Source organism: Bombyx mori, chromosome W (genome assembly GCF_030269925.1).
Source record: "Bombyx mori chromosome W, ASM3026992v2".
In the NCBI taxonomy this organism is placed as follows: Eukaryota; Metazoa; Arthropoda; class Insecta; order Lepidoptera; family Bombycidae; genus Bombyx; species Bombyx mori.
In genome coordinates this window covers 9,070,214-9,090,853 of record NC_085135.1, presented here as the reverse complement: position 1 = coordinate 9,090,853, position 20,640 = coordinate 9,070,214, and positions in this window count along the sequence as shown.

Sequence of the window (20,640 nt, the reverse complement as noted above, 5' to 3'; positions counted from 1 at the left end):
TTCCGAGTAACATAGGGTATAATATTTTTTGAAAAAAGTTAGGGATCCTTACTAAAACTTCAATAATGTAACCCAAGGTGTAAATAAATCACCTAAAATATTCTTTATATCGCGTGCTCTGCGAAAACTGTTAATGATAGAATAAAGTAATCTATACTTATAATATTATAAAGAGGAAAAATTTGTTTGTTTGTTTGTTTCGAATAGGCTTCCAAACTACTGAACCGATTTGAAAAATTCTTTAACTGCTTAGGAGCTACAATTGCGCATTAGAAAAAATGTGAAACTGTCTAAATTCTGATGATGGATAAAATTCCAAACATCAGTGAGCCTCGTAAATTCATATTATTCATGATTGCTGAATTAACGATAAGCGTACTTTCTTAGTTGTTCAGTCTTCAATATAAAATATCAGAGACACATTTATGACTTGTAGACGTAGTCTAGAAGATTATTGGTTTGAAGTTTCCTAAATTGCACATCAAATAAGCAAACGCAACATTCAAGTTATTGCAAGAATTCGACTACACTGAATGACTTTATGAATTGACAAAAAGAGGTAACAATGAAAGAAAATCAGCACAAAACGAAAATACGTTTTTTTTAATGCTTATTGTAAGAGTGACAACGTATGTAAGTATCTACTACCCTGCACGCAGTAAAATAGTTTAATAACATGTTTATCAATTGATTTCCTTGTCTCTATGACCAAGAACTAATAAAGTTTAGCAACAGTGCATCTTTGTATCACCATCATTTGGTTTATACAATCGATCCAGTGATTACGTAAGATCCGAGAATTATAAACGAAGTAGAAATTGCAAATAGGTGAGATAAGATCGACCGTGCATTTCTATGATGAAGTTATTAGAAATCGATGCATATCGACTGGTTATCTCAAAAACGTATGTATCAGGAAAGTTCTGTGGCATTTATCGCTTGGATCAGAAAGTGAGATCGAATTTAAGTGAGTCAGACTAAGAAACAGTTTTCCACAGCCAAAAACGAAACAACGTCGAAGCCGATGATAAACAAAATTGCGCATTAGAAAAAATGTGAAACTGTCTAAATTCTGATGATGGATAAAATTCCAAACATCAGTAAGCCTCGTAAATTCATGTTATTCATGATTGATGAATTAACGATAAGCGTACTTTCTTAGTTGTTCAGTCTTCAATCAAAAATATGAGAGACACATTTATGACTAGTAGACGTAGTCTAGAAGAATATTGGTTTGAAGTTCCCTAAATTGCACATCAAATTAGCAAACGCAACATTAAAGCTATTGCAAGAATTTGACTACACTGAATGACTTTATGAATTGACAAAAAGAGGTAACAATGAAAGAAAATCAGCACAAAACGAAAATACCTTTTTTTTAATGCTTATTGTAAGAATGACAACGTATGTAAGTATCTACTACCCTGCACGCAGTAAAATAGTTTAATAACATGTTTATCAATTGATTTCCTTGTCTCTTTGACCGCGAACTAATAAAGTTTAGCAACAATACATCTTTGTATCAGCATCATTTGGTTTATACAATCGGTCCAGTGATTTCGTGCGATCAGAGAATTATAAACGAAGTAGAAGTTGCAAATAGGTGAGATAAGATCGACCGTGCATTTCTATGATCAAGTTATTGAAAATCGATGCATATCGACTGGTTATCTCAAAAACGTGTGTATTAGAAAAGTTCGGTGGCATCAGAAAGTGAGATCGAATTTAAGTGAGTCAGACTAGGAAACAGTTTTCCACAGCCAAAAACGAAACAACGTCGAAGCCGATAATAAACAAAATTGCGCATTAGAAAAAATGTGAAACTGTCTAAATTCTAATGATGGATAAAATTCCAAACATCAGTAAGCCTCGTAAATTCATGTTATTCATGATTGATGAATTAACGATAAGCGTACTTTTTTAGTTGTTCAGTCTTCAATCAAAAATATGAGAGACACATTTATGACTTGTAGACGTAGTCTAGAAGAATATTGGTTTGAAGTTCCCTAAATTGCACATCAAATTAGCAAACGTAACATTAAAGCTATTGCAAGAATTTGACTACACTGAATGACTTTATGAATTGACAAAAAGAGGTAACAATGAAAGAAAATCAGCACAAAACGAAAATACGTTTTTTTTAATGCTTATTGTAAGAATGACAACGTATGTAAGTATCTACTACCCTGCACGCAGTAGAATAGTTTAATAACATGTTTATCAATTGATTTCCTTGTCTCTATGACCGCGAACTAATAAAGTTTAGCAACAATACATCTTTGTAACAGCATAATTTGGTTTATACAATCGATCTAGTGATTTCGTGCGATCCGAGAATTATAAACGAAGTAGAAGTTGCAAACAGGTGAGATAAGATCGCCCGTGCATTTCTATGATCAAGTTATTGAAAATCGATGCATATCGACTGGTTATCTCAAAAACGTGTGTATTAGAAAAGTTCGGTGGCATCAGAAAGTGAGATCGAATTTAAGTGAGTCAGACTAGGAAACAGTTTTCCACAGCCAAAAACGAAACAACGTCGAAGCCGATAATAAACAAAATTGCGCATTAGAAAAAATGTGAAACTGTCTAAATTCTAATGATGGATAAAATTCCAAACATCAGTAAGCCTCGTAAATTCATGTTATTCATGATTGATGAATTAACGATAAGCGTACTTTTTTAGTTGTTCAGTCTTCAATCAAAAATATGAGAGACACATTTATGACTTGTAGACGTAGTCTAGAAGAATATTGGTTTGAAGTTCCCTAAATTGCACATCAAATTAGCAAACGTAACATTAAAGCTATTGCAAGAATTTGACTACACTGAATGACTTTATGAATTGACAAAAAGAGGTAACAATGAAAGAAAATCAGCACAAAACGAAAATACGTTTTTTTTAATGCTTATTGTAAGAATGACAACGTATGTAAGTATCTACTACCCTGCACGCAGTAGAATAGTTTAATAACATGTTTATCAATTGATTTCCTTGTCTCTATGACCGCGAACTAATAAAGTTTAGCAACAATACATCTTTGTAACAGCATAATTTGGTTTATACAATCGATCTAGTGATTTCGTGCGATCCGAGAATTATAAACGAAGTAGAAGTTGCAAACAGGTGAGATAAGATCGCCCGTGCATTTCTATGATCAAGTTATTGAAAATCGATGCATATCGACTGGTTATCTCAAAAACGTGTGTATTAGAAAAGTTCGGTGGCATCAGAAAGTGAGATCGAATTTAAGTGAGTCAGACTAGGAAACAGTTTTCCACAGCCAAAAACGAAACAACGTCGAAGCCGATAATAAACAAAATTGCGCATTAGAAAAAATGTGAAACTATCTAAATTCTGATGATGGATAAAATTCCAAACATCAGTAAGCCTCGTAAATTCATGTTATTCATGATTGATGAATTAACGATAAGCGTACTTTCTTAGTTGTTCAGTCTTCAATCAAAAATATGAGAGACACATTTATGACTTGTAGACGTAGTCTAGAAGAATATTGGTTTGAAGTTCCCTAAATTGCACATCAAATTAGCAAACGCAACATTAAAGCTATTGCAAGAATTTGACTACACTGAATGACTTTATGAATTGACAAAAAGAGGTAACAATGAAAGAAAATCAGCACAAAACGAAAATACGTTTTTTTTTAATGCTTATTGTAAGAATGACAATGTATGTAAGTATCTACTACCCTGTACGCAGTAAAATAGTTTAATAACATGTTTATCAATTGATTTCCTTGTCTCTATGACCGCGAACTAATAAAGTTTAGCAACAATGCATCTTTGTATCAGCATCATTTAGTCTATACAATCGATCTAGTGATTTCGTGCGATCCGAGAATTATAAACGAAGTAGAAGTTGCAAATAGGTGAGATAAGATCGACCGTGCATTTCTATGATCAAGTTATTGAAAATCGATGCATATCGACTGGTTATCTCAAAAACGTGTGTATTAGAAAAGTTCGGTGGCATCAGAAAGTGAGATCGAATTTAAGTGAGTCAGACTAGGAAACAGTTTTCCACAGCCAAAAACGAAACAACGTCGAAGCCGATAATAAACAAAATTGCGCATTAGAAAAAATGTGAAACTGTCTAAATTCTAATGATGGATAAAATTCCAAACATCAGTAAGCCTCGTAAATTCATGTTATTCATGATCCACAGATTCGGTAGAATCTGGCGCCAAGTTCCGTTCAAAAATCCCGTTGACGTTGTAAACGGAGCGCCAGACTACCGACTGTGTTTACTGTGAGCAGAACAGTTTTTTGAGGTTGCGAAATTTTATTTAATTCTACGGTACTTCTGGTTCCTAAATTGTATATCCGAACAAAAACAGTTTCACTGTAAAAAATTGCGCCAAGTCCACGTTTATAAAACTCATCTCAATAACATTTGCACTTTACAAAAAAAAGAAGACTTCAATAGCTTTCATTCTCTACAAAAAAATGTGAAAATAAAAAAATACCAAGAAACCGTCATAAAGATGAAAAAATAAAAAAAAAATTGTTGAAAATTTAAAAATAAAAAAATAAAAATTTTATCGTACTTGGCGCGCGTCATTGAGTACCCCAAATTTTTCAGGATAAATGAACATCCTTTCAATGTTTAGAAATTTATAAGTAGGTCAACCTATGAAATGCATAAATGTAATTAATGAATTATTATTTCATAATAAGTTTTACAAAAGTTAAGTAAAATCGACATCTCATACGTATGTTATTTGAATTTTTTTCATTTCCCACTCATCTTTTATGATTTGAACTTAACACCCTCTCGTGTTCGCTTATACAAATACAAGCTACTTACGAGTCGATACGTATGTATACGTTGGCTTCAAAACATTTGAAAAAATTCTCAAAGATGTTTTTCAAAGGGTAGAAAAGAATAATAAAGTTTCAGCTGAATCTAAAGGGGTCGAACGCAAAAGTGGTCGATTTGGCATATAATAGCCCATAGGTATATAGTGAGAGCTGTTGAAAATTACCGTAGTTCTGTCTCAATTTCTCATAAAACGCTAACAAGAGCGAAAAAGACAACCTGGGTAACTTTTTCAGCTTTCACTGTATATTAAAGCAAAATGGTTTTTTTCTCGGGTTGAAATTCTTCCGAAAAATTTTGGGGTACTCATGACGCGCGCCAAGTACGATAAAATTTTAATTTTTTTATTTTTAAATTTTCAACATTTTTTTTTTAATTTTTTCATCTTTATGACGGTTTCTTGGTATTTTTTTATTTTCACATTTTTTTGTAGAGAATGAAAGCTATTGAAGTCTTCTTTTTTTTGTAAAGTGCAAATGTTATTGAGATGAGTTTTATAAACGTGGACTTGGCGCAATTTTTTACAGTGAAACTGTTTTTGTTCGGATTTCATATCTTTTTGTTAAGTATTATTTTTTGCTCATTTATTACTTAATAAAAATAAATTATAAATAGTCACTCAGCTTAAAAGCTAATGAAACGCTCAATTAATTAGTGTTTTAATGTTAGGTGCCCGACTGGTATGAGACTCTCGGGTTGTCAGTTCCGGTATCGACCGGGGACGCGTGTATTCCGCTTCAAAGTCTGGCGCGCATGGGGGTGCGAATGATGCAACAGATGCGCGGGCGCGGGTAGCGCGGGGTGGGTCGTCGCGGCACGGACCTGAGTCACATTCTCTTTGGCTGCTGTTGCCCCGCGAAACGGAACGTTGCGTTACATACTCCCCCTCCAAGTTGGGAACGCGTCCCGAGTCCAACTTGGGACTGTTAGTCTGAAGACGCGGCCTTCCTCTCTGCCTCTTTGGCATAATTGGATCCGTACTTGAATTTGACGGAGAGTGGGTTAAATCCGCGGTGTGATACTTGCCGATGACATTGTTTGACAAGTCTGCTATGAAGTACGTTGTAGGACTAACTATTTTTACTACGCGATACGGGCTATCCCGTCGTGGCATGAACTTACGTGTTACACCCCTAGACGCATAAGCAAGCCATAACGAAGGAAATACTCTTCCAGTAGGACTCGGGAGCAAGCCACGGCGGTGGCATCAACAAGTGCGTAGAGTTCTACCCATCTTGTAGCTACATCCTCTACCAGGAGTACCCATCGCTCCCCCTGCTCTCCTTCTGGCAGTGGCCCGAACAAATCGATTGCGAGAACCTCTCCTCGCTGTTGAAGCACAGGAGTGAGCCTATACGGCGGTACCGATATAGGCGGATGATCACCGGTATCAATGTGGTGCTCGGCGTAAAGGGTTGGGGCTCCCCCCACCCTAAAGATGTCTCCATTCTGCTGCAATAAATGTGATAGCTGCTGCCGTTCATCGGAGCCAAGCATAGAACCAAGCATAGAATGATAACATCACGCAGGAAGTCAGCAGTAGAAGCAAACATGCATGGCTTAGGGCACTCATATTCAATTGGATAGGTAACCCGTTTTCCCGAAAAATGCCAAGTGGATGAAGCAAAGTCAAGCACAATACCTGCCGCCACCAAAAAATCCATGCCAAGCAAAGTTTCATTATTTTGAGCATCTGGAAAAACAGTAAATTCAAGGGTTACTGACCCTTCGGGACTTATCCTTACTTCTAGAGTAGTGAGCAAAACTCGGCGGGTGCGCGCGGAACCGTCTGCAAGCCTCACCCGACGCCTGGTTTCCTCACACGGATGGTTATGCTTTAACAGCAATTCATAAAGCAACGCATCGGTAACGCTACTCTTAGCTCCCGTATCCAACAAAGCATTACCTCGTATACCTAAAATTTGAACACTTAAAATTGGTCTTAACCTAACCTGGTGCTCAGTAGAGTTACTCTGGGCAACACTTTTCACATTAGAATTAATCGTCGAAAAATGTCCGACGTTTTCCATGGTCACCCTATTTTCGTTCATCATGGTCACCCTATCGCGGCCACTTGGTACCTCGGAATAACTATGTTTTGGTTCGGTACCACTCGAGTAACGCATCAGGGGCCCATTCCTAGAACTAATATTATTGTTTATATTATGATTAAGTCTAGAATAATTTTGAAGTCTAACCTTGTTATCAGTACCGAAAAAGCGCGGAGGAAGAATCGCCTTAAAATCGGTAGGATAATAATTATTTTCATTATCAACAAAACATTGTTTACGATTATTAATATAAATGGACGACTTTACGGTGTTTGAAGTGCAAGCTGTATGCAACGAGCTGTCGCGATGAATAGAGTTCACTGAACTTGACAGCTGTGTATTTACTTTACCAATAGGTAAATCGGATGTGACTCATCGGGTCCGTGCAGCGTCGACGGCGTAATAACTTGCGTTACACTTTGTACACTGAGACCGAGTAACACCTTTGGTACCACACCCGTAACACGAGGATACAGCTTGCGTATTTTCGTTGTCGAATTTCGTTTTTGACGCTAATTTTAAACACTCATCACGAATATGTCCGTACTTTTTGCAATAAACACAGAACAGTCTTTTAACAATCGACGTAGATGATACATTATCAGTGTTCGTGTAGCGAGGCGCGGGGACTCGAACGGTGCTCGGCGCAGCGCTGTCGTCGCGTGGCGGGCCGCCACCGGCGCCCGAGTTGAATATTTTCCGCTTCGTCATCCGCGCGTATGTATGCTAAGAAGTCGAAGTACCGGCGGGAACTTCGCCTACGGTACTACCCGATAAACGTGGCGTCGCTCGCTGAGGATGATGAATAAATTCAGGCGGACTGGTCTCGTAGATTTACACCCGTATCTTTAGTCGTTTACACGAGCTTAACTCGACTCGACTCAACCTCCAACACGCGTTTTGGTATGATTAGTCGTAAAAATAAACTCCACTCAAACGTCCTTGGAAAAATTTCCTAACCGGAGTGAAGTGACCGAACTGTCAAGTTAAGGTACGTCGCGACGTACCTTGAACGTTCCTCAAGGCTGGTTTTCTATCGATGTCCAAATAGTATGTGGACCGCAAATGGAAATATATGATATTGTTGTGCAATGGCCTGGATCTGTGCATGATTCGCGCATATTTTGATAATTTAAGTTTGATAATATTTATTAATAACGTAAATAGTTCGAGGTTAGACATTTGAAACTCTTTATTTTATTTACCTACATAAGAGTCATATTTTGCTTACTACCTGATAAATAAAGTCAATGCGATTATAAGTTTTATTTAAATAATAATAAACTGGTGGTTGTGGAAAAGCACTTCAACAACACGATGCAACCAAAATCACACAAAAGCGGCGAATAAAAATACAAAGCCGGATCCGAAATCTAAAATAATAATAGGTTAGAAAATAAATAATACACTTTCAGATTTACCGCACGCACACATATTTACGAATAACTCAGCAACCAAAACATCAAACAAGTTCATCTAGTGTCAAACAGACAGCGGCAGCTTGACTTTGACATTAAACAATGACCATAGACTACAGAACTCTATGGGTTTGATGCTAGCTTGATCAAATTTTCATCATTATTACCTAACTCGAGGTCAGTTGAGGAATATTGTAATGGTCAACTAAAAATACCAAACTCGAGTAAGTTTGGAGGGAATTCTGGAGCATCATCGGATGAGTTAAGAGTGGAGGACTATTTTACGAAACGTCTAAAGATACGGGCAGGAGTCCTCGATATGGCGCGTTTTCTTTAATAACGTGTCGTATGAAGTTATTTCGTCTCTTCTTAATCTTTTACGAACACGACGGTGTAGAAGGCCGTAAAGCATATCAATTTGAACTTTCTCACTAAGGTCACCAGGTGGGAGTCGAGCTAGTAGGGCTCGTGCTCTGGCAACGAAGATCTCCGTCTTCTCTCTTTGTCCTTGCGACATTTTGAAGAGCTCTAAGTAGACTCGATGGGGCGGTCTGCAATCACCGAAAGCGCTTCGTAACGATGATAAAGCGTCGTCCCAGGAAGTGATGCTAGCTTTAACGCCTTGCCACCACACGGCTGCATTTCCGGTTAGTAACATCGAGAGTCCTCGTAACGCGATGGCGTGTCCTACGTCAGCACAATCTTTGTATGATTCGACCGCGTCAAGAAAACCGTCGAGTGAGTCGCCGGGCGCTCCGCTGAACCGCGCCGTGCATGACGTGAAGTTCCCAGAATGGTGAGCGGGCGTCGAGGAAGGCGGCGATGTCGGCTCCGACGTCGGTGTTGCTGATGATTCGAGTTGAGTTTTATGCTCAAAAACTCGGTCGAGTAGGCGTTCGAATGCTGCCATTTGACTTTCTTGTAATGACGTCATGTTGTTTGCGGTAAATGTTGGCGTCGGTCCCGCGGTTGAACCAATTTCTTCTTCAACGTCTTGAAAATCGGATTGACGCCGTGACTGACGACGAGTACGTGTCGTAATTACGTAGATTCACTCCGAAATACTAGTTAAAGGGCCCGCGCTTGGGCTGCCAGTTTAATGTTAGGTGCCCGACTGGCATGAGACTCTCGGGTTGTCAGTTCCGGTATCGACCGGGGACGCGTGTATTCCGCTTCAAAGTCTGGCGCGCACTAATTGGGGGTGCGAATGATGCAACAGATGCGCGGGCGTGGGTAGCGCGGGGTGGGTCGTCGCGGCACGGACCTGAGTCACATTCCCTTTGGCTGCTGTTGCCCCGCGAAACGGAACGCTGCGTTACAGTGTAATAATAATCAACATCAACTTTTACAAATTTAAACCGAATTAAATTTTGTTTCAAATGTGAAGGGTAGATGACGCTGTTCTTAATTATTTCAGAATTTAAAATTAAAATCTGAAAGCCTTGAAACATCAATCCGCATAAATGTAATTTAAAAACTACAGTAAGAGGCTTAAATAAAAAGCTGAACTTAACTCAGCCTTAATTAGAATTTTCTTCGGAATTCAATAGTAAAGTTCAAGTTATTTTGATGAAATCAAAACCGAAATATTCATAGCATCTTAAACAATCACCTACGAATAAATATTAGTTATTATATTATTTATTATTCGTAGACAATCACAACGGTTTTATAGTTTTGGGAAGGGATTTTTTGTAACGCCATCTCGTAAAGTATTTCGGTATTACATTACAAAACAAAATTGTTTCTCCAACAGTAACAACAGTACTTGCTTCGGCAGTACTTAAACTAAAATACTAACAGTAACAACATTAACGTTATTTATTGTATAAACCGTTCAATAAGAACTGCAAACTATCCCCTTGAAGCTACAGTTTATGTAGGAATAATGACTTTTTGGCGGGAACGCGAGGTGTGAAGTTGTGTGATTTGTTTTAATTTGTCTATTTAGTGTTTCTTCGGGTTTAAATGTGTAATAATAGTGGTTTATTAACTGTTTAATATCTGTGAAAGTGCACAAATGTGGGAAAATTAAACAAAGCCGCTGTACGTAGCTTCTCGGTTTCCTCCAAAAAGTCCACTGAGATCTTAATAAATGACCACCACCATTTTACTGAGATTATATTTCATTCCATATCATCTCATCTCATTTCATTTCATCCCATTTGATTAATGTCTCAAATTAATCATCTTCATTTCATTTCACTCCATAATATCACATTTCATTTCACTCCATAATATCATTTTTCATAAAAATATGAATATAAATTAAAATAAGACATGACTTAAAGGTCTCAGTTACCAGGTCATAAAATCCATTACAAATAGGAATAATTCCAGCGCACCCTGGCGGCCGTAGATTACCATTCTCGAATATTTATAGTCTGTGGCATGTCACTTTTTACATCGAAAAAAGTCAGGATCGAAATTTTTGAGCGAGCCATAGTTTGTGTTGATAAAATTAATAATTTCAAGTAGATTAATTGTTGTAATTGATATAACTAGTTAATATCAGTAAAATAAAGCTGTGAGTGATTGATATAATCCACAGATTCGGTAGAATCTGGCGCCAAGTTCCGTTCAAAAATCCCGTTGACGTTGTAAACGGAGCGCCAGACTACCGACTGTGTTTACTGTGAGCAGAACAGTTTTTTGAGGTTGCGAAATTTTATTTAATTCTACGGTACTTCTGGTTCCTAAATTGTATATTATATCAATCACTCACAACTTTATTTTACTCATATTAACTAGTTATATCAATTACAACAATTAATCTACTTGAAATTATTAATTTTATCACCACAAACTATGGCTCGCTCAAAAATTTCGATCCTGACTTTTTTCGATGTAAAAAGTGACATGCCACAGACTATAAATATTCGAGAATGGTAATCTACGGCCGCCAGGGTGCGCTGGAATTATTCCTATTTGTAATGGATTTTATGACCTGGTAACTGAGACCTTTAAGTCATGTCTTATTTTAATTTATATTCATATTTTTATGAAAAATGATATTATGGAGTGAAATGAAATGTGATATTATGGAGTGAAATGAAATGAAGATGATTAATTTGAGACATTAATCAAATGGGATGAAATGAAATGAGATGAGATGATATGGAATGAAATATAATCTCAGTAAAATGGTGGTGGTCGTTTACTAAGATCTCAGTGGACTTTTTGGAGGAAACCGAGAAGTTACGTACAGCGTCTTTGTTTAATTTTCCCACATTTGTGCACTTTCACAGATATTAAACAGTTAATAAACCACTATTATTACACATTTAAACCCGAAGAAACACTAAATAGACAAATTAAAACAAATCACACAACTTCACACCTCGCGTTCCCGCCAAAAAGTCATTATTCCTACATAAACTGTAGCTTCAAGGGGATAGTTTGCAGTTCTTATTGAACGGTTTATACATTAAATAACGTTAATGTTGTTACTGTTAGTATTTTAGATTAAGTACTGCCGAAGCAAGTACTGTTGTTACTGTTGGAGAAACAATTTTGTTTTGTAATGTAATACCGAAATACTTTACGAGATGGCGTTACAAAAAATCCCTTCCCAAAACTATAAAACCGTTGTGATTGTCTACGAATAATAAATAATATAATAACTAATATTTATTCGTAGGTGATTGTTTAAGATGCTATGAATATTTCGGTTTTGATTTCATCAAAATAACTTGAACTTTACTATTGAATTCCGAAGAAAATTCTAGTTAAGGCTGAGTTAAGTTCAGCTTTTTATTTAAGCCTCTTACTGTAGTTTTTAAATTACATTTATGTGGATTGATGTTTCAAGGCTTTCAGATTTTAATTTTAAATTCTGAAATAATTAAGAACAGCGTCATCTACCCTTCACATTTGAAACAAAATTTAATTCGGTTTAAATTTGTAAAAGTTGATGTTGATTATTATTACATTGTAACGCAGCGTTCCGTTTCGCGGGGCAACAGCAGCCAAAGGGAATGTGACTCAGGTCCGTGCCGCGACGACCCACCCCGCGCTACCCGCGTCCGCGCATCTGTTGCATCATTCGTACCCCCAATTAGTGCGCGCCAGACTTTGAAGCGGAATACACGCGTCCCCGGTCGATACCGGAACTGACAACCAGAGAGTCTCATGCCAGTCGGGCACCTAACATTAAACTGGCAGCCCAAGCGCGGGCCCTTTAACTAGTATTTCGGAGTGAATCTACGTAATTACGACACGTACTCGTCGTCAGTCACGGCGTCAATCCGATTTTCAAGACGTTGAAGAAGAAATTGGTTCAACCGCGGGACCGACGCCAACATTTACCGCAAACAACATGGCGTCATTACAAGAAAGTCAAATGGCAGCATTCGAACGCCTACTCGACCGAGTTTTTGAGCATAAAACTCAACTCGAATCATCAGCAACACCGACGTCGGAGCCGACATCGCCGCCTTCCTCGATGCCCGCTCACCATTCTGGGAACTTCGCGTCATGCACGGCGCGGTTCAGCGGAGCGCCCGGCGACTCACTCGACGGTTTCCTTGACGCGGTCGAATCATACAAAGATTGTGCTGACGTAGGACACGCCATCGCGTTACGAGGACTCTCGATGTTACTAACCGGAAATGCAGCCGTGTGGTGGCAAGGCGTTAAAGCTAGCATCACTTCCTGGGACGACGCTTTATCATCGTTACGAAGCGCTTTCGGTGATTGCAGACCGCCCCATCGAGTCTACTTAGAGCTCTTCAAAATGTCGCAAGGACAAAGAGAGAAGACGGAGATCTTCGTTGCCAGAGCACGAGCCCTACTAGCTCGACTCCCACCTGGTGACCTTAGTGAGAAAGTTCAAATTGATATGCTTTACGGCCTTCTACACCGTCGTGTTCGTAAAAGATTAAGAAGAGACGAAATAACTTCATACGACACGTTATTAAAGAAAACGCGCCATATCGAGGACTCCATCTACGAGACCAGTCCGCCTGAATTTATTCATCATCCTCAGCGAGCGACGCCACGTTCATCGGGTAGTACCGTAGGCGAAGTTCCCACCGGTGCTTCGACTTCGCAGCATACATACGCGCGGATGACGCCGCGGAAAATATTCAACTCGGGCCCCGCTGGCGGCCCGCCACGCGACGACAGCGCTGCGCCGAGCACCGTTCGAGTCCCCGCGCCTCGCTACACGAACACTGATAATGTATCATCTACGTCGATTGTTAAAAGACTGTTCTGTGTTTATTGCAAAAAGTACGGACATATTCGTGATGAGTGTTTAAAATTAGCGTCAAAAACTAAATTCGACAACGAAAATACGCAAGCTGTATCCTCGTGTTACGGGTGTGGTACCAAAGGTGTTACTCGGTCTCAGTGTACAAAGTGTAACGCAAGTTATTACGCCGTCGACGCTGCAAGGACCCGATCAGTCACATCCGATTTACCTATTGGTAAAGTAAATACACAGCTGTCAAGTTCAGTGAACTCTATTCATCGCGACAGCTCGTTGCATACAGCTTGCACTTCAAACACCGTAAAGTCGTCCATTTATATTAATAATCGTAAACAATGTTTTGTTGATAATGAAAATAATTATTATCCTACCGATTTTAAGGCGATTCTTCCTCCGCGCTTTTTCGGTACTGATAACAAGGTTAGACTTCAAAATTAGATTCCGATAGAGGCACCCGTCACGTGCGGACGTGCCCATCGACCACTCGATCGCCCGGCCTTTGTTCGCCCGGCTTTTGTTAGCCCGGCCATTGTTCGCGCGGCCTGTGTTCGTGGTACATCTGCCGACCAAGTGTTTTTCCTGGAAGTTTTTATTTGTTTTGTTTCCTTTCGTTATTTCTGTGTTCGTGGTACATCTGCCGACAAACTGCTTTCCTGGAAGTGTTTAATTGTTTTGTTTCTTTTTGTTATTTCGGTTTTGTTGTGTTTTTTTCTTTGTCCTGTAGTAATCGCGCCGCATCGCCACCTGTGTTCAATAGAACCGCTCAGGTCCGAGAAGTTGGGGCCTCGCCGCAAGGCGAGTGTTGTCAAGACCCAGGGCCGCCCCACCTGGGCACTCAGCGATCATGGACGCTGTATTCGCGGAGTTCCTCCGACTTCGTCATCCACAGCTCGCCTCAGAGTTTCTGGCTTTCAAGGCCAATCACACTGCGAGCTCTCTCGAAGACTCCGCCGTGCTCGCTGCTCCTGCGTCGCCTGTACCTGCGTGCAAAGCTTCTACATCGAGCACCGCAGCCTCCGTCGTGCCTGCCGTTCCCGCGTCGCCTATACTGGCGAGTAAAACTGCTGCGTCGTTCGCCGTGGCCACCGTTCCAGCTGTGCGATCATCCGCGGCCTCCGTCGCGCCCTCCAAAACACCTGCTCGTAGGTCACCTGCGCCCGCCTCCTCGTCCTCCGACTCTGACTCGGAGATGGAGGTCGACCTCGCCCCCGCCTCAACGACGGATGGATTTACCCTGGTACAAAAGAGTAAGAAGCGTGCCGCGGAGTCTCGAGCTCCCGCGGCCGCTAAAATTAGCAAAGCCGCGAACGCGTCGCGCCCCCGCTCCCAGACTCCCGTTGCGCCTCCAGCCCGTGCCAGTCCGTCGCCGCGTCCGGTGGCACAAAATAAAACCCAGTCCCCTCCTCCGGTAATCCTTCAAGAGAAGGCAGCTTGGGATCGAGTTTCCCTGGCCCTTAAGGCCAAAAATATCAATTTCACGAATGCCCGTAACCTCGCGAACGGCATCCAAATAAAGGTGCATTCATCTGATGACCATAGGGCCCTCACCTCTTACCTCCGTAAGGAGCGTATAAGCTTCCACACTTATACGCTTCAGGAGGAGCGCGAACTCCGCGTTGTAATACGCGGAATCCCTAAAGAGTTAGATGTAGAGCTCGTAAAAGTCGACCTGTTAGAACAAGGCCTACCAGTGAATTCTGTGCACCGTATGCACACCGGTCGCGGTAGGGAGCCATATAATATGGTTCTAGTCGCTCTCCAGCCTACCCCCGAGGGTAAGAAAATCTTTAACACACAGACCGTCTGTAGGCTCTCTGGTATCGCTGTCGACGCCCCCCATAAAAAAGGCACTCCTAGCCAGTGCCATAACTGTCAATTGTATGGGCACTCTTCCCGTAACTGTCACGCGCGCCCCCGATGCGTCAAATGTTTAGGCGATCACGCCACGGCCCTATGCACTCGCGATCAAAAAACCGCGACGGAACCGCCTAGCTGCGTCCTGTGTCGAACACAGGGTCACCCCGCAAATTACCGCGGATGCCCCCGAGCCCCGAAAATAAATCGCCGCGTCGCCCGCCGAAACCGCCTCCGAGCTTCCGGCCCAGACATCAAAGCCTCGGCACCCTCTGCGTCGCAGGCTAAGCCAGCGTTCGTTCCGGCGGCGGTGCCCAGTGTCTCGGCCTGGGCGAAACCGCTGCCGTACACGAACACGGCTACAACTCCCTCCTCCGCGATTCGTCCCGCCCCCGCGACTCGTCCCTCTCCCGCGACTTGCCCTCCGACCGCGTCCGAAAATCTCGCTTTAGCGATCGACTTCTTTCAGTCGATCAACTTTCAGCGCGTTAACGTTTTGGGCGACGCCATTCGCGCTGCCTCCACTGCACAACACTTTATCGCCGTTGTGCAAGAATACGCCGACGTATACGCGTCATTAAATACGTACGTCCTCCCCTCACTCCGCCGGTAATCAATGGCGTATATAAGTAGAATAAAGCCCCTATCCGTGACGATAGGATTTTTTAACGCTTACGGTCTCGCAAATCAACGTGATCAGGTTTCTGACTTTTTGCGTGACCATCAAATTGATATCTTTTTAGTGCAGGAGACCCTACTTAAGCCCGCGCGCCGTGACCCTAAAATCGCGAACTATAACATGGTCAGGAACGACAGGCTCTCTGCCCGTGGTGGTGGTACCGTCATTTACTATAGAAGAGCCCTGCATTGCGTCCCGCTCGATCCTCCCGCGCTCGCTAATATCGAAGCATCAGTGTGCCGAATCTCACTGACGGGACACGCGCCGATCGTTATCGCGTCCGTTTATCTTCCACCGGATAAGATCGTTCTAAGCAGTGATATCGAGGCGCTGCTCGGTATGGGGAGCTCTGTTATTCTGGCGGGCGACGTAAATTGTAAACACATCAGGTGGAACTCACACACCACAACCCCGAATGGCAGGCGGCTTGACGCGTTAGTCGATGATCTCGCCTTCGATATCGTCGCTCCGTTAACCCCGACTCGCTACCCGCTAAATATCGCGCATCGCCCGGATATACTCGACATAGCGTTATTAAAAAACGTAACTCTGCGCTTACACTCGATCGAAGTAGTTTCAGAGTTAGATTCAGACCACCGTCCCGTCGTTATGAAGCTCGGTCGCGCTCCCGATTCCGTTCCCGTCACGAGGACTGTGGTGGATTGGCACACGCTGGGCATCAGCCTGGCTGAATCTGATCCACCATCGCTCCCGTTCAACCCGGACTCTACCCCGTCTCCTCAGGATACCGCTGAAGCCATAGACATCTTAACATCACACATCACCTCGACATTAGATAGGTCATCGAAACAAGTTGTAGCGGAGGACTTCCTTCACCGCTTCAAATTGTCCGACGATATTAGGGAACTCCTTAGAGCTAAGAACGCCTCGATACGCGCCTACGACAGGTATCCTACCGCGGAAAATCGTATTCGAATGCGTGCCCTACAACGCGACGTAAAGTCTCGCATCGCCGAAGTCCGAGATGCCAGATGGTCTGATTTCTTAGAAGGACTCGCGCCCTCCCAAAGGTCTTACTACCGCTTAGCTCGTACTCTCAAATCGGATACGGTAGTAACTATGCCCCCCCTCGTAGGCCCCTCAGGCCGACTCGCGGCCTTTGATGATGACGAAAAAGCAGAGCTGCTGGCCGATACATTGCAAACCCAGTGCACGCCCAGCACTCAATCCGTGGACCCTGTTCATGTAGAATTAGTAGACAGTGAGGTAGAACGCAGAGCCTCCTTGCCACCCTCGGATGCGTTACCACCCGTCACCCCGATGGAAGTTAAAGACTTGATCAAAGACCTACGTCCTCGCAAGGCTCCCGGTTCCGACGGTATATCTAACCACGTTATTAAACTTCTACCCGTCCAACTCATCGTGATGTTGGCATCTATTTTCAATGCCGCTATGGCGAACTGTATCTTTCCCGCGGTGTGGAAAGAAGCGGACGTTATCGGCATACATAAACCCGGTAAACCAAAAAATCATCCGACGAGCTACCGCCCGATTAGCCTCCTCATGTCTCTAGGCAAGCTGTATGAGCGTCTGCTCTACAAGCGCCTCAGAGATTTCGTCTCATCCAAGGGCATTCTCATCGATGAACAATTCGGATTCCGTACAAATCATTCATGCGTTCAACAGGTGCACCGCCTCACGGAGCACATTCTTGTGGGGCTTAATCGACCAAAACCGTTATACACGGGAGCTCTCTTCTTCGACGTCGCAAAAGCGTTCGACAAAGTCTGGCACAATGGTTTGATTTTCAAACTATTCAACATGGGCGTGCCGGATAGTCTCGTGCTCATCATACGGGACTTCTTGTCGAACCGCTCTTTTCGATATCGAGTCGAGGGAACCCGCTCCTCCCCACGACCTCTCACAGCTGGAGTCCCGCAAGGCTCTGTCCTCTCACCCCTCCTATTTAGCTTATTCGTCAACGATATTCCCCGGTCGCCGCCGACCCATTTAGCTTTATTCGCCGACGACACGACTGTTTACTATTCTAGTAGAAATAAGTCCCTAATCGCGAAGAAGCTTCAGAGCGTAGCCCTAGCCCTAGGACAGTGGTTCCGAAAATGGCGCATAGACATCAACCCAGCGAAAAGTACTGCGGTGCTATTTCAGAGGGGAAGCTCCACACGGATTTCCTCCCGGATTAGGAGGAGGAATCTCACACCCCCGATTACTCTCTTTAGACAACCCATACCCTGGGCCAGGAAGGTCAAGTACCTGGGCGTTACCCTGGATGCATCGATGACATTCCGCCCGCATATAAAATCAGTCCGTGACCGTGCCGCGTTTATTCTCGGTAGACTCTACCCCATGATATGTAAGCGGAGTAAAATGTCCCTTCGGAACAAGGTGACACTTTACAAAACTTGCATAAGGCCCGTCATGACTTACGCGAGTGTGGTGTTCGCTCACGCGGCCCGCACACACATAGACACCCTCCAATCCCTACAATCCCGCTTTTGCAGGTTAGCTGTCGGGGCTCCGTGGTTCGTGAGGAACGTTGACCTACACGACGACCTGGGCCTCGAATCAATTCGGAAATACATGAAGTCAGCGTCGGAACGATACTTCGATAAGGCTATGCGTCATGATAATCGCCTTATCGTTGCCGCCGCTGACTACTCCCCGAATCCTGATCATGCAGGAGCCAGTCACCGTCGACGCCCTAGACACGTCCTTACGGATCCATCAGATCCAATAACCTTTGCATTAGATGCCTTCAGCTCTAATACTAGGGGCAGGCTTAGGGACCCCGGTAACCGTACTCGTCGAACTCGACAAAGAGGTCGACGTGCAACGTAACCCATGCATCAGCCCGCTGAGTTTCTCGCCGGATCTTCTCAGCGGGTCGCGATTCCGATCCGGTAGTAGATTCATTCGCGAAACAATTGCTCTTGAGTTGTTAGGTCTCCTTCGGAGGCGCTCGGGCAGTTGTTAGCAAATCCCACCCCTCTTGGCTGAGCCTTTGCTCGCCCACCTGTCCTGGTGAAACTGGAAAGGCCTTCGGGCCACCAGTAAACCTTCAATCATAAAAAAAAAAAAAAAAAAAAACTTCAAAATTATTCTAGAAATTCATAATAATTTAATATTATAAATATAAAATTCATAATATAAACAATAATATTAGTTCTAGGAATAGGCCCCTGATGCGTTACTCGAGTGGTACCGAACCAAAACATAGTTATTCCGAGGTACCAAGTGGCCGCGATAGGGTGGGTGACCATGATGAACGAAAATAGGGTGACCATGGAAAACGTCGGACATTTTTCGACGATTAATTCTAATGTGAAAAGTGTTGCCCAGAGTAACTCTACTGAGCACCAGGTTAGGTTAAGACCAATTTTAAGTGTTCAAATTTTAGGTATACGAGGTAATGCTTTGTTGGATACGGGAGCTAAGAGTAGCGTTGCCGGTGCGTTGCTTTATGAATTGCTGTTAAAGCATAACCATCCGTGTGAGGAAACCAGGCGTCGGGTGAGGCTTGCAGACGGTTCCGCGCGCACCCGCCGAGTTTTGCTCACTACTCTAGAAGTAAGGATAAGTCCCGAAAGGTCAGTAACCCTTGAATTTACTGTTTTTCCAGATGCTCAAAATAATGAAACTTTGCTTGGCATGGATTTTTTGGTGGCGGCAGGTATTGTGCTTGACTTTGCTTCATCCACTTGGCATTTTTCGGGAAAACGGGTTACCTATCCAATTGAATATGAGTGCCCTAAGCCATGCATGTTTGCTTCTACTGCTGACTTCCTGCGTGATGATAAGGGTTCTATGCTTGGCTCCGATGAACGGCAGCAGCTATCACATTTATTGCAGCAGAATGGAGACATCTTTAGGGTGGGGGAGCCCCAACTCTTTACGCCGAGCACCACATTGATACCGGTGATCATCCGCCTATATCGGTACCGCCGTATAGGCTCACTCCTGTGCTTCAACAGCGAGGAGAGGTTCTCGCAATCGATTTGTTCGGGCCACTGCCAGAAGGAGAGCAGGGGGAGCGATGGGTACTCCTGGTAGAGGATGTAGCTACAAGATGGGTAGAACTCTACGCACTTGTTGATGCCACCGCCGTGGCTTGCTCCCGAGTCCTACTGGAAGAGTATTTCCTTCGTTATGGCTTGCTTATGCGTCTAGGGGTGTAATACGTAAGTTCATGCCACGACGGGATGGCCCGTATCGCGTAGTAAAGATAGTTAGTCCTACAACGTACTTCATAGCAGACTTGTCAAACAATGTCATCGGCAAGTATCACACCGCGGATTTAACCCACTCTCCGTCAAATTCAAGTACGGATCCAATTATGCCAAAGAGGCAGAGAGGAAGGCCGCGTCTTCAGACTAACAGTCCCAAGTTGGACTCGGGACGCGTTCCCAACTTGGAGGGGGAGTATGTAACGCAGCGTTCCGTTTCGCGGGGCAACAGCAGCCAAAGAGAATGTGACTCAGGTCCGTGCCGCGACGACCCACCCCGCGCTACCCGCGCCCGCGCATCTGTTGCATCATTCGCACCCCCAATTAGTGCGCGCCAGACTTTGAAGCGGAATACACGCGTCCCCGGTCGATACCGGAACT